This window comes from Cololabis saira, chromosome 7 (genome assembly GCF_033807715.1).
Source record: "Cololabis saira isolate AMF1-May2022 chromosome 7, fColSai1.1, whole genome shotgun sequence".
Lineage (NCBI taxonomy): Eukaryota > Metazoa > Chordata > Actinopteri > Beloniformes > Belonidae > Cololabis > Cololabis saira.
The window spans coordinates 1,870,573-1,886,486 of record NC_084593.1 but is presented as its reverse complement, the minus strand read 5'-3'; positions in this window follow the sequence as shown (position 1 = coordinate 1,886,486).

Here is a 15,914-nt window from a genome sequence, read left to right as displayed (position 1 = left end):
ACACACACACACACATATAGTCACTTAGTCACATGCATATACACACACACACACGCATGATCATATACATACACACACACACACATAGACATACACACTGGCTTGTTCACCTGCATGCTGGCTCTCTAGTTTTTGGGTTTAGGTAGCGGTAGCGATAGCTTAGCTCAGACTGCGACGATCAGATCTCAAGATTTAGGTCGATTGCTGTTATTGTTTTGGTTGGGTCCGTGCCGGTTTCGTGCTTTGTTTGTGGTTTTTTGTTGCAGATTTCCAGTGCTTGACGTGTGTCTCCGTGTGTTCCTGCTTCCTGGATTGGCAGTGGATGTCGTCATTGGGGCTGTAGTGTTTGTGTTCGGGGTGGTTCTATGTCAGTTTGAGGTGTTTAGGGTTGTATTGCATTCATTCCTGTGCTCCCTATAGTTATTAATGGGGTGCGCTTTTTGGCATCTAGCGTTGCCACGGTAACGCTTTTGACTGAGAAAAGTAATGCCCATCGAGGCACGATGGAGACGCATCCAACGATGTATGCCATGCATGGGTGCACGTTCCGGTTCAGGCTACGTTAACGGATAGGTTTTTTTTTCACCATGGTAAAAAACCCCATCCGAATGAATGGGGCCATTTGGCCTGGATTTTGACAAAATAATTCCTTAAATCCCAGCTTCATGAAATTTGAGTATGTTGAAGTCCACAGCGTGCCGAGTCGGGGAACATTTGTACGATGTCTCTACGATAACCTGTTGCCTAGCAACAAGCGTCCAAAGTCAAATGTAAAAAAAAAAAAAAATGAAAGGTCAATATCGCAAAAACTGTAATTATTGGAAGAATTAGGTTGTACGGTCCTTTAGTGGCAATCGGGCCGAGTGTTTGAAAGTTTGAACGATGTCTCTACGATAAAGTTCGGCCGAGCGATAAGCGTCTGAATTTTTTGGCTTTTTTTTTTGCTATTTGGCAACTAGCGTTGCCACGGTAACACTTTTTACTGAAAAAAGTAATGCCCATCGAGGCACGATGGAGACGCATCCAACGATGTATGGCATGCATGGGTGCACGTTGCGGTTCGGGTCGCATTAACGGACGGAAAAAAGTGCGGAATAATAAGGAAGAAAAGGGAAACCTTTTCTGTATACTAATATATCGCCTTCATTTTCATGTTTTTCCTCATTTTTTCGGGCGTGTTTTATTTTTGGGGGATTTTTTTTTCCACATCCGAGCGGGGCCATGCTGTACACCCGCTGGTGTGACGTGGGACTTTTGCGACTTTAGCTTGTTAGCAAAATGCTAGCAACATTGCCCTTTGGGCCATTCTGGACGATTGCAATATGGTCATGCCACTACTTGGCATGCCCATAATAATAAAAAGATAAACATTTACATCTTCATATAAACATATGTTCGAAAAAAGGAGTAAGAAGAAGTCTACACTTTTTCCTAGTTCCTACCCCTTTATAACACTATGGATTTACATTATTGCTATTATTATATCTATCTATATAAATATAATCTATATAAATACTACGTAAACATGCCTATTATTACATAATTATCCATATAAGTATATAGACAATATAAATATTACATAAATATTATATCAATATCTAGAAAATACAACTATTATATACATCTATATAAATATACACTATATAAACTACATAAATATCCCTATAAATATATATGTGCTACATACCCAATAAATATATAACATACATTACATAATTTCAAGTATCCCTCTCAACAGATAATATATACTACATAAATATCTAAACATATCTTAAGCAAGTATAATATACAATTTTTCCCCACCTTGTTTGTTTCTCACACTCCCCGTCAACCCATGACGTTCTTTGAGGTGTAATAGTTTTAGTTATTGTGCACGTGAGACCATAGAAGTCGGTGATCTCGGTTTCCTGTTACGGTTTGGGTCCATTTGTCCCCGTAAAGGATCGTATGAACCCTCTCTGACTGAACATGGGAGTTAATAACACGATGGAACATTTCCGTGGTGATGGAAGCTTTTTCCTCCAGGATCAGGGTCGGAGTGGTCACTCAACACTTTAATGAGGATGAATATGATGTGAATCATATGCCACGGCCTTTACAGTCACCTAATCTCAACCCAAAACCTGGAGGAGGTTTGGGAGCGACACGCGTCATAACCAAGACCAGAGATCCAGAAATATCCTGAGAAAAATGGAAATGTAGTCCTCAAGAGTTCAGGAAATGACTGACTTTAGGTCAGGGGTCTCAACCCAACATGTTTTAGAGCCATATTGGAGCAAAAACACAAAAACTAATATGTCTGGAGCCGCAAAACATGAAAAGTCTTGTATCAGAATTAGAATGAAGAAACACATGCTGCAAGTCTCTATATTAGAACTGGGTACTCGGCTGCAAATGTAGCTGCTAATGTCTTTCAACGCGACTCTTTTTGTTACGGGAATCTACGGAAGAATATCAGGGCCTGGCAGGAGAAAAATAAAAATAATATTTTAGAGGAGCAAGATTTTTTTTTCATTATGCACTTCAAGAAAAAAGTCAAAATGTCGAGAAAAAAGTCAAAACATTTTTGAAAAAAGTCAAAATGTCGAGAAAAAAGTCGAAATGTCGAGATTACTGTTGAAGTACAATTTCGAGAAAAATGTCAAGAAAAAAGTCCAAATGTCCAGAAAAAAAGGCGAATTTTGGACTTTATTCTTGAAATTCTTGGAATAAAAAGATAAATCTTGTCCCACTGGCAGATTTTTCTACTTATTTCAAGTGAAAATTTACTTGAAACAGGTGAAAATTGTCAAATAAGTTATTTTTCTGGTGTTATTTTTCTGGTGATGACTCTAAATGTTGAAATAGCAGTAAAACCACATTCATTGATGAAATGACATAAGGGATGGAAAGGAGGGATGACAGTTTTACAGGGGGGGATGATTTGGACCGTTTTTATATATGGGGGGGATGATTTGGACAGTTTTTATTTCAGGGGGGGATGCCATCCCCCCTCATCCCCCTCCAACTCCAGTACTGACCGTGGTCACGCTTTTCAACCCCCCGGTTCAGCTACAGCTCATGTTTTACACTTCAACCCAAGCACCACTCGCCAATTACTTCTAAAAACAGCCTAAAATGTACAAAGACTGTGAGCAATAATTCGTTTTTTCAATACCATTGCTGAATTTTTAACTGATTTTTTAAATGAAACAGTTTTTAAATTGACAGTAATTACTATATATTTGAAACAGAGCAGGAGGCAGCTGGAACATTTGTGGTCTTTTAATGCAACTGAATTCTTCTTTGACGTGGATAAAAGCAGCAATTCTTCAACATCATACAATTAATCCTCAACAGGTTTTAATGTGCACACTGTATTGAACAACAACCGAACCGAAAGTTCAACTGAATTGGTGTAACCGAGCTTTTGCAGCGCTGTAGCCAGATAATAACGCGGCTGTGTATCTGTTTCTGTAAACCACAAATCCTTTTTTCATCCATGTGACATAATGTTGGTTTGTGATCAACATACAGGTTATGTAAGCGTTGTATTTAATGCCAGTAATTTATTGGCTTTGGCGTAAACAGTGAAACAGTTTTATCTACGATAAAAGAGGAGAATGAAAATTCCTGCAGACTCAGCTTTTTTTTTAGGTGAAAATATGATGTTGATGTTTTCTAGACTTCAAGACTTCTTGGTCCACTCAAATGAGCCCAAACCATCACACTAGCACCACCATGCTTGACAGTGTGGTGTGAGGTGCAGATATGTTAATGGGGCTGTGTGTTGTGGCCAAACATCTACTTTGAGTTTTCTGTGTCAAAAGGAAATTGCTACAGAAATATTGTGATATGCAAAGTCTGACATGAAACGTTTGGGTTTGTTTGAAAGTCAGAAGACACAGAAAAAGGGGTTAAAACAAAGGGAAAGAGATATAAGACTAATGTAACCCATACATCTCTCCTAGGACTAACAAACGGATGCTTTGTTGTTTTTTTTTGCATTTCTCCGAGCAATGATTCGACCTCTGCTCAAATCTGCAGGCACGTCCTCTCATGGGAAAGTTTGACAACTGTCTTGATTGCTTTCTGCTCATTAAATCTCCATATTGTTTGGAAATGGTTTTGTAACTCTGTCCAGATTGATGTGCAGCAACATTTGCATTTCTAAGATCAGTGCTGGTCATCAATCAAATAGCTGGCTGCAACACTTTTCATTCCTGTAGCAATGCTGGCGAGGTTGTATTAGTGGTTCCCACATACTTGTGCATTATGGCTTAACTTCTGATCAATAAATGACGCCTCACTGCACCCGTTTCATGCTTTTGCTTGCTGGTGCATGTCCTGGTGACGAGCTGCTGGTAATCGATTCATCTGGATCAGTTTGTTGCCCGAGCATGCAGCAGAGCGGACTTGAAGACCCCTGTTTTAGTCTGATTTTAGGACTTGATAAGGAGTTAAATTATTATTTTTTATTATGCATCAAACCTTTCACCTGTTCAACACCCGTAAAACTGCAAACCCTGGTCCTCAAGATCTACCGTCCTGCAGGTTTTAAGATGTTTCCCTGCATCAGCACACCGGATTCTGATCAATGAATGTCAGCTGGCCATCAAGGTCTGAACAAGTCTGTAAATTACACAGTCATTGGTTTTTTGGTGTGCTGAAGCAGGAACAGGGAAACATCTAAAACGTGATTCCATACGCAGGTTTTGTCCCCCTGTTTCAGAGTTCCTTCTCTCCACTTTTCTGCTGGAGATGCCGTTTTTAGATCACGATACACAGAGCCATTTGTATTTCAGAGTGTTCATTTGCTAACATGTCATGAAACTGGGACACCTTCCCTGGCTCTGTGTCGCCCTCTCCGTTGCCTTTTATCTCTTTCTGTCCATCACTTCATCCGTCACCCGCTTCTTGACTTCTTCCATTATTCAGCGATTCACCTTCAACACCTCGCTCTCCCGCCGCCTCGCACGCCAAATCTGGTTTGAGACTTTATTGTCCTTGAAATGATGTTTGCAGCAGAGCATGCAGCACAGTAAAGACAATAAACACAATCTAGCAGAACATACGAGAGTCATCCCTTTTAAAAGATGAACTCTAGAGCAACTGGAGGACGGACGTACCAGATAATTTAATTTTTCTTCTTCACCAACCGTCCAGGCGATTTGCTTTCCTTTCTATTGCATCTTGTCATGTCCAGTAATCCGGTTTACTATGTTAACCCTGAACGCATCCTTGTGTTGGCGCCCTAATGATTAATCCTCTCCACCTTTGCTCGTCTATACTTAAGCTGCAGGTTCACGTCTGAGGCCGCGTTTACACAGAGCCTCATTATCATAGCCCCGCCCACTCAGAATCCTGCATAGATAATGAGGTTAGAGAATGGGAAGATAAATATTCAATTCAATTCAATTTTATTTATATAGCGTCTAATACAACAGATGTTGTCTCTAGACGCTTTCCAGAGATCCAGAACATGAACATAAACATAAACATAAACATGAACCCCCAAGCAATTATTATATAAACAATGGCAGGTAAAAACTCCCCTAGTGGGAGAAAAGCCTTAAGCCAAACAGTGGCAAGGAAAAACTCCCCTTTAGGAGGGAAGAAACCTTGAGCAGGACCAGGCTCATCAGGGGGGACCCTCCTGCCGAAGGCCAGACTGGGGGAGTCAGGGACGTCGACAGCACACAGCAGGCAGGTGGAAGCAGCAGCGGGATGACCAGAGGGGGGGGGGGCGTCAGCAGCACACAACAGTCATGTGGAAGCAGCAGCGGGATGACCAGAGGGGGGGGGGCGTCAGCAGCACACAACAGTCATGTGGAAGGAGTAGCGGGATGACCAGAAGGGGGGAGGGGGGGGTGCAGGCAGGCGGAAGCAGCAACAGCAGACATCCACGTAGGCAGGTGGAAGAAGCAATGGGATGACCAGAGGGGGGGGAGGGCCGGGAACACAGGCCAGAACGCAGCTCCTGAGGCTCCGGCCTGCAAACATACACAAAAGAGAAAAAAAGGGGGGCCGGCACAAGAAACTACAGGAACGATGGACAAAAATGATAGCTATGAGATATTTATAATAAATAAAAATGGTAATGGAGAAGAGAGGCAGGGAAAAGGAGAGGAGAAGAAGGGTGAGAGGCACCGCCCAGCGGATCATGTCGGTGCCCCCCTGCAGCATAGGCCTATAGCAGCATATGTACCGCGAAGCTATGTTTGAGACTAACTATTATAGTTTTGTTCTATAGCTGCGACTATGACTACTGACTCTAACACACTAAAGTTTACACTACCTAGAGATTTACCAACACCAGCTAGAGGTTTACTAAATACTAACTATAGGCTTTACTAAACAGAAAAGTTTTAAGTTTAGTTTTAAAGGTGGAGGTGGTGTCAGCCTCCTTAACCCAGATTGGAAGTTGGTTCCAAAGTAATGGTGCCTGATAGCAGAACGCCCGCCCTCCAAATCTACATTTAGATACTCTAGGAACTACGAGTAAACCTGCACCCTGGGAGCGGAGAGCTCGGCCAGGAACATAAGGCACTATCAAATCTTGTAAATACTGCGGAGCTAAGCCGTTTTGGGCTTTATATGCAAGTAATAAAATTTAAGATTTTAAATTGAATTCTGAATTTTACAGGTAGCCAATGGAGCGACGCTAACACTGGAGAGACGTGGTCTCTCCTGCTAATTCCTGTCAGTACTCGTGCTGCTGCATTCTGGATCAGCTGGAGCCTATTCAGCAAATTACTTGGACATCCTGCTAACAACACATTACAGTAATCCAGTCTAGAAGATACAAACGCATGAACTAGTTTTTCTGCATCCCTCTGCGAGAGGATTTTCCTAATCTTTGCAATATTACGGAGATAGAAAAACGCTATTTTACAAACCTGATTAACATATGGTTTAAACGACAAATCCTGATCGAAAACAACACCAAGGTTTCTCACAGTTGCACTGGAAGCCATCGCAACACCATCTAATCCCTTCCTAAGATGCTCTGGACCAAGAATGATAACCTCTGTTTTATCTGAATTTAGAAGCAAGAAATTTCTGGACATCCAGTCCTTGATGTCCCTAAGACATGCCTGAAGTTTAACTAACGGTTCTGGGGGGGCGCTATGGAGCACCGAGGAGAGTAGACGTGTCCCCTTACAGCTCCGAGAGAATGTGACCTAAATACACTTTTAATTGTACAATTTTGCATATTTTGTAGTTCTGGATACTTATAACGAACTTAGAATACTTTCTGGCTGAAATATTCTGATTCCTGACCAACCACGATGTCAAATCTCCGCACAAAAGACGCCGTGAGAGGAGGCCGCAAAACCGCGCACCTTGCAGAGCCTGCTTCCCCGCCGTCAGCGGGCTCTAGCGCCGCGAACACCCTCGATGCTACGCTGCTCCAGTCCATGATGGACTCTCTGAGGAGCGACATATTCGGGAAGATTGACGACCTTTCCACAAGTCTGCGGTCTGAAATTTCGTCGGTTAGGCAGGAGTTAAAGAACTCTGTTGAACCACTTCAGCGCGCAGTGGATGCTCATGAAGTGACGGTGCGTGATCTCGAGCGCGCCGCCACCGACCACAGCGCTCGGATTAACGAGCTGGAAGCTACCGTTGGCAGGCTGACCAAACAAGCTGCTCGTCTGGAGGACAAGTGCGAGGATCTGGAGGGCAGATCCAGAAGAAATAACATACGCGTGATCGGCGTACCGGAGGGAGTGGAGGGACCCCGGGCCACGGATTTCGTCGCCCAGTTACTGCGGGACCTGCTCGGACTGGACGAGAAGCCCCTGCTGGACCGTGCCCATCGGACCCAGCGAGAGAAACCCGGAGAGGGGAACCCACCTCGGCCTTTCATCGTGAGGGTCCACTTCTTCCATGTCCGGAACCAGATTCTACAGCGGGCTGGGGAAGCTCCACTTCTTCTCAAAGGCAAGAGGATTTCTGTCTTTCCTGACTATACATCCTCCGTCGCCAAGAAACGAGCCGCGTTCAGCGCGGTGAAGCGCAGCCTCCGCTCCTTTCCAGAGGTGAAGTTCGGTCTTCTCTTCCCGGCGGTCCTCAGAGTCACCATGCCAGACGGGACATCACGCAGGTTTGAGGACCCTGTTGCAGCCGCTGACTTTGTTACTAAAAACTGTAAGTAGACGGCTCCGTCCAGTTATAATGCGCGGAGTCTGAAAATGATCGCGCTGTTCTTTTTTATGCGTCAGCTGGACTGTTTACATTAATGTGAACTGCTTTCCCCAAGATCTCACTCTATCGACCTGATAGTATTTTTTAGTTTGTATGTGAGTGTCTTTTTTTCCCTTCCTTATTGGTTTCTTGTACGGGACTGTATATACTGTCCTAAAAATGGTTTAATAATATCATCCCTGCTATTTTCGTTATTTTGTGTGTGTGTGTGTGTGTGTGTGTGTGCGTGTGTGCGTGCGTGTGTGCGTGTGTGTGTGTGTGTTTCCCCCTCTCCCCTTTTTTTTTTTTTTTTTTTTTTCTTCTTTTTTCTTTTTTTCCCCTCCTTTGTTAGTCTGATTTTTATTCGAATTTTTTTTTTTTTTTATTTATTTATTTTTTTTTAAATCATTATTTTTTCTTCTTTCTTCCTCTTTTCATTTATTTGTTTATTTAATTACCTTTCCTATTTTGTTTTTGATTCCCTTATTCATTTCCCTTAGTGATGCCCTTTTCTGCTAGTTACTGTTTTTTCAGGTGGGGGTGTTCAGTGGATAGTACAATGTGCATTTGATTACTCTTTAGGTCGCATTTCATCTCAGGTAGCTCTGCTGAGTTCCTGTTAGAGCTACCATGGAGTGTTTTGAAGTATTTGGGTTTATGGAGGTGATTGCACGCATCTCAGTTGGGGAGATGCCTGTGCGTGGGTGGGATAGGGGGTGGGTTTTCTGCGTTTTTGTTTCTGTTCGGTGTATTTGTTTTTTTGGTTTTTCTGTTGGTTGTGTTTCTGGTCAGTTTGATCTTCAAACTCACTGTAAGGTCGGTTCGCCTGTCATTGTCACTGATATCTTTATTCTCCCCTATTTTTGAATGGTCCAGCCCGGGTTGATACAACATCCTGATGGGAGAGCGCTAAAGTTTGTCAGTTGGAACTGTAAAGGATTAAACTCCCCTGTTAAGCGCAGTAGGATCCTACATCACCTTCAACATTTGGGAGCTCAAGTAATATATCTTCAAGAAACGCACTTCAAACCATCTGTTTTTTCTAGGATTAAGAGTGGGTGGGTTGGTCATGCCTACTATTCATCATTTCATAGCAAATCTAGAGGGGTTGCAATTTTGTTGCATAAATCAGTTCCCTTTGTATGCTCTAATGTGGTCTCTGATCCAGGTGGCAGGTACCTGATTGTTACTGGTAGGGTGTATGATACCCCAGTTTTGCTAGTGAATGTGTATGCCCCCAATTGGGATAACCCAGATTTCTTTAGGCAGCTCTTCTCTAATTTACCCGATATGTCTTCGCACTTCCTTATCTTAGGGGGTGACTTCAATTGTTGGCTGAGTCCAGAGCTGGACCGCTCTTCGTCAAAAATCACTACCCCTTCGAGATCTGCCAGAACAATTAAGACCTTCATGGACGAGTTTGCAATTTCAGATCCCTGGCGTTTTTTTAATCCCTCCGGTAAAGCGTTTTCCTTTTTCTCCCATGTACACCGCACGTTCACACGAATAGACTATTTTCTGATGGATAATAGAATTCTCCCTTCCGTGAGCTCCTGCTCTTATGAGGCTACAGTCATTTCTGATCACTCCCCTGTCACAATGAGTGTCCAATTTAGGGGGATAGTTCGTGCACAGGCCCCGTGGCGTTTTAATATACGCTTACTCTCGGATGAAAATTTTGTGGAATTAATGTCCAACGAAATTGATGTATTTTTGAGTATAAATAGGACCCCTGGTATTTCTCCTTCCATATTGTGGGAAACCTTAAAAGCTTACATTAGAGGGCAAGTGATCTCTTATGTAAGTAATGAGAGAAAACAAAAGAGGAAAAAATTGGACGAAATAGAAAAACGTATTGCTCAGCTGGACAGTTTATATGCTACATCGCCAACCCCAGACCTGTATAAAGAACGACTCTCTCTCCAGTCAGAATTCAACACGCTGACCACAGACCATGCTGTTGAACTACTCCTTAAGTCCAGAAGTAATTATTATGAACAGGGTGACAAAGCTGGCAGGTTATTGGCCCATCAATTACGACAATCTGCCTCTTCTCACCAAATCCCCCAAATTCAAACATCGGTAGATATTACAATAGACCCCAAAAGAATTAACGATGAATTCAAAAACTATTATGCTTCATTATACACGTCTGAAGCTGATTCGAATACGCAGGACTTTGACAGTTTCTTTGCTACTCTTGAAATTCCTCCGGTTCACCCTGACATGGTTAAAAAATTGGAGATGCCAATAACCATTAGTGAACTTTCTGTTGCTATCACATCTATGCAAGGTGGCAAATGCCCAGGGCCGGACGGCTACCCAATTGAGTTTTACAGAACATTCCGATATAAATTAGCTCCCGTTTTGATAGATATGTTTAATGAGTCATTTACATCTCTTAGTCTACCCCCAACACTTAGTCAAGCGTCTATCTCTCTTATCCTCAAAAAGAATAAAGATCCCCTCGCTTGCTCCTCCTACAGGCCGATCAGTTTGTTAAATGTAGATTTTAAATTGCTGTCTAAAATGCTGGCCCTACGTTTGGAAACTGTGCTACCAACCATTATCTCTCCCCACCAAACTGGATTTATTAAAGATAGGCACTCTTTTTTTAACTTAAGACGACTTTTTGATACAATCTATCCTCACCCCATGATATCTGTGCCAGAAGCTGTGATATCTTTAGATGCTGAAAAGGCCTTTGATCGCGTGGAGTGGAAGTATCTATTTTTCACCTTAGAGAAGTTTGGCTTTGGTGAGAACTTTGTCACATGGGTGAAGCTACTTTATTCATCCCCCGTAGCCTTGGTTAGGACAAATAACAACCAGTCAGAATACTTTCCTCTTCATCGCTCCACCCGCCAGGGTTGTCCCCTGAGCCCCCTCTTGTTCGCCTTAGCCATTGAGCCCCTCTCCATTGCGCTTCGTTGTGACCCCCACATTACAGGTATTTTCAGGAATGGGATGGAACAGAGAGTTTCTCTTTACGCGGATGATCTCCTCCTTTACGTTTCAAATTTTCCCATTTCTATCCCTGCGGCTCTTAATATATTTAACTCATTTGGTGCAATATCAGGCTACAAATTAAATTTAAATAAAAGTGAGTTGTTTCCTTTGAATAAGGCAGCACATGAGTACCCACTCCATAGCTTACCATTTAAAACTGCAAAGCACTCTTTCACCTACTTAGGGGTTCAGGTTACCGACAAGTTTAAAGATCTTTATAAGGCTAATTTTGTTCCCCTTCTGTCCCGTATGCAAGAGGATTTTGACCGGTGGTCAGTGCTGAACTTATCCTTAGCTGCCCGAATTAATTCAGTCAAGATGAACACCCTGCCGAAGTTCTTGTATTTATTTCAGTGTGTACCCATTTTCCTCCCACAAAAGTTTTTTTGCAAAATTGATACCGTTATTTCAGAATGTATTTGGAACAAGAAAATTCCAAGGATCTGCAAGCAATTTTTGCAGAGGCCAAAGGCGTTGGGAGGAATGGCTCTACCGAATTTCAGGTTTTATTACTGGGCAGCCAATGTCAGAATAATTCAGTTTTGGCTACAATTTGACTCATACCCCTCCCCTCCCATCTGGCTTAAAATGGAAGCAGCTTCATGTGGCCCAGTGTCACTTTCGGCTTTAGCCCATTCTCCCATTCAGAGTTTTTCTTCTGATTACACGAAAAATGTCATTGTTAAATCGTCCCTGCGAGTCTGGAATCAGTTCAGACGTTGCTTTGGTCTCCAGACATATTCTATACTGGCTCCAATAACTGCTAATCACATTTTTCCTCCATCTTTGGTGGACCGTGCTTTTGCTATCTGGTCTAGTCTTGGCATCAAATCATTTAAAGATCTATACATAGATGACACTTTTGCATCTTTCCAACAGTTATCTGAGAAATTTAGCCTACCCAGACAACACCTCTTCAGGTTTTTTCAGATTCGCAGTTTTGTTAAAAATAGATTCCCTCAATTTCCTAATGCACCCACAGATTCTCCATTGGAGTCATTCCTTAAGCCGGCACCTGCCCTGAAGGGAATGATGTCACACTTTTACACTCATATTCATTCTCTTCGTCTTGTCTCTTTAAATTCAATTAAAGCACTTTGGGAAACAGACCTGGGAGAGGAGATCTCAGAGGATCTCTGGGAGGAGGCTCTTAACAGAGTCCATAAGTCTTCCATCTGCGCAAAACATGGACTTATTCAGTGTAAAATTGTTCACCGTGCGCACTTCACAAAGGTCAGGCTCTCTAAGATCTACAAGGAGGTGGACCCAACTTGTGACAGGTGTCACCAGGCCCCAGCAAGTCACGTGCATATGTTCTGGTCCTGTCCTGCTTTACACTCTTATTGGAAAGAAATCTTTGGATCATTATCAAGGGTTACTCATAAAGTAATAGAGCCTAATGCAATGATTGCGTTGTTTGGCACATCTCCACCCACAATACCACTCACCTCCTTGGAAGCTACTTTTATAGCCTTTGTTACTCTACTAGCGAGACGCTTGATCTTACTCAAGTGGAAATCTCCAACTCCTCCTTCGCACACAGTATGGATAAGAGAAGTCCTTGATTTTGTTAGACTAGAAAGGATTAGATGCGTTTTGAGGGGCTCCCTTGGAAAATTTTATAAGACGTGGGACCCGTTTTTTGTGTTTGTTCGAGAGCTGAACTTCCCAGCGATTCCCGAGTGACCCATTATATATTTCAGTGGTATAGTTGAGACAGATTGCCGAACTGACCAACAACTATTACTTTATTTTTTAGTATTCTGTGTTATTATTCATATACTGTATTTATATATTTTTTACGTTATTAAGCTATCTTTTGTCTTTAGTCTTTGTCTTGAGTTTTGTCCTTTTTAGTTTTTAGTATTTGTCCTGTCTTGGTTTATTTTTGGTCTTATTCTGTTTTTATCTTGCCTGCTTCTTGCATTGTTTCATCATTACTCCATTGACCAATGTTACTGTAATGTTGTTGTTTTTATTTGAAAATTCCAATAAACAGATTGTGGAAATAAAAGAAAAAAACTAACGGTTCTGTTTCATCCGGCTTCATAGACAAGTAGAGCTGCGTATCATCAGCATAACAATGAAAGTGTATGCCGTGATTCTGGATTATACTTCCCAATGGCTGCATGTATAAACTGAACAAGATTGGCCCTAGCACTGAACCCTGCGGAACACCATAACAGACCCTTGACTGTTCTGAAGAAACTTCATGTACATGAACAAACTGGAACCTGTCAGATAGATATGATTTAAACCAACATAGAGCTGTCCCTTTAATCCCAACAACATGCTCTAACCTGTGCAGTAAAATGCCATGATCTATAGTGTCAAAAGCAGCACTGAGGTCCAGTAGAACCAATATGGACACTAATCCCTTATCTGAGGTCCAGTAAAACCAATATGGACACTAATCCCTTATCTGAGGCCATAAGAAGGTCATTCGTGACTCAAGCCAGTGCTGTCTCTGTGCTATGATGCATTCTGAACCCTGACTGAAAGACTTCAAACAGATCATTTCTATACAAATAGTCACATAACTGGCTTGAAACTGCCTTTTCCAGAATTTTAGATACAAATGGAAGGTTAGAAATTGGCCTATAATTAGCTAAGGTGTCTGGGTCAAGGGAAGGTTTTTTAAGTAAAGGTTTAATTACTGCCACTTTGAAAACCTGTGGTACATATCCTAAGCTTAGGGATAGGTTGATTTGGTCCAGTATTGTCACACCAATAAGAGAAAAAACATTTCTGAATAGTGGAGTCGGGATGGGGTCTAACATACATGTGGTTGACTTAGCTCTATTAACGAGTGAGGTCAGCTCAGGGAGGTCTATAGGATCAAAACAGTCTAGAGACAAGTCAGAACCTAGGGAAGTCGCTAAAGCTGAAGAAACACCTACAACCGGCTGGTTGATTTCTTCTCTAATTCTCGTGATTTTACTGTTAAAGAAGCTCATAAAGTCCTCACTACTGAGAGCTGCAGGAATGCACGGCTCAACAGAGCTGTGACTCTTTGTCAGCCTGGCTACAGTGCTGAACAGAAAACGTGGGTTACTTTTGTTATCCTCTATCAACGTTGAATAATAAGCTGTTCTTGCTTTGCGAATGGCTTTTTTATATACTATTAGAATATCTTTCCATTTACGATAAGAGTCTACAGACCTACAAGAGTACCACTTCCTTTCCATTTTACGCACGCTTTGTTTCAACATGCGAATATCTGAATTGTACCAGGGAGTTAAGCTCCTGTGGCTAGAAACCCTCCTTTTCAAAGGAGCAACTTCATCTAAAGCTGAGTGCAACAGATCAGCAGTGTTACTAGCAAGGAAATCAACATCTGCAGAGGTAGAACCCAGGTCACTGGCCTCTATTGCTTCAGTAGAGGCTTCACTATTTTCCACTGTCGCAAGACGAGCAATGGTCTCCCTAAATTTAACAATAACTTCATCAGACAAACATCTGCTAAAATAATACCTCCTATTTTGCACTTCAACATCAACAACATTCAATTCAAACGTTATTAAGTAATGGTCGGATAAAAGGGAGTTAACAGGTGACACCAACAGACCATCAGTTTCAACACCGTAGGTGAGAACGAGATCGAGAGTATGACCAAAACAATGCGTCGGCCCGTCCACTTTTTGTGAGATACCCATTGATTCTAGAAGAGAATTGAAAGCTAATTTAAGATTATCGCTTTCAACATCCATATGAATATTAAAATCACCCACTATGATGAATTTATCTGTACTGATCAATAATCCAGATAGGAAATCTGAAAATTCAGACAAAAACTCTAGATAAGCGCCAGCAGGGGGCCGATACACTACCACTAACACAACTGGCTTCTCTGATTTCCAGCTCGGAAATTTCAGACCAAGCATGAGGCTTTCAAACGTATTATGATTGCACTTAGGTTAAATTTTTGTTTGGAGACTGGAGTTATAAATTGCTGCGACTCCTCCGCCCCGGCCCGTGTTTCTAGGAATGTGATGATTAAAGTAGCCGGGCGGAGTTGATTCATTCAAACTAACATACTCTTCATCCTGTAACCATGTTTCTGTTAAGCAGAAAACATCACTCCTGCTCTCTGTAATTATATCGTTTACTAACAGAGACTTAGAGCTTAATGATCGTATATTTAGTAGTCCGCATCTAATTTTTCGGTCTGTAATTGGTACCAAATGTGCATTGGTTTTAATTTTTACAAGATTATTTTGGTTAACGCCTCTATAACGCCGCACCTGGTGAACTAGTGGAGGGCGGGGAACTGCAACTACTTCTATTTTGCTAGGCACCTGGTTAGAGTTACCAGTTACATCATGTAATCTTATAGTTTTGTTGGCAGGCGTTGGTCCTCGAGAAGCAGCAGAGAAGTGTGTTAAACTACAGCTCTGCATCCTGGCCTGGACCCTGCGATGTCAGGGAGAGGGTCTAATGAAACAGGCCAAATTACTAGAGACAAGAGCAGCACCATCCCGGGTGGGATGAATGCCGTCTCTTCTAATCAGACCGGGCTTTCCCCAGAACGTTTCCCAATTGTCAATAAAGGCCACGTCGTTTTCTGAACACCACCGATACAACCAGCGACGGAGCGAGAGCATGCGGCTAAACATGTCATCGCTGGTCAGATTGGGGAGGGGGCCAGAGAAACCTACGGAGTCCGACATGGTTTTAGCGAAGTTACACACCGAGACAATATTCATTCTGGTTACTTCCGACTGGCGAAGACGGGA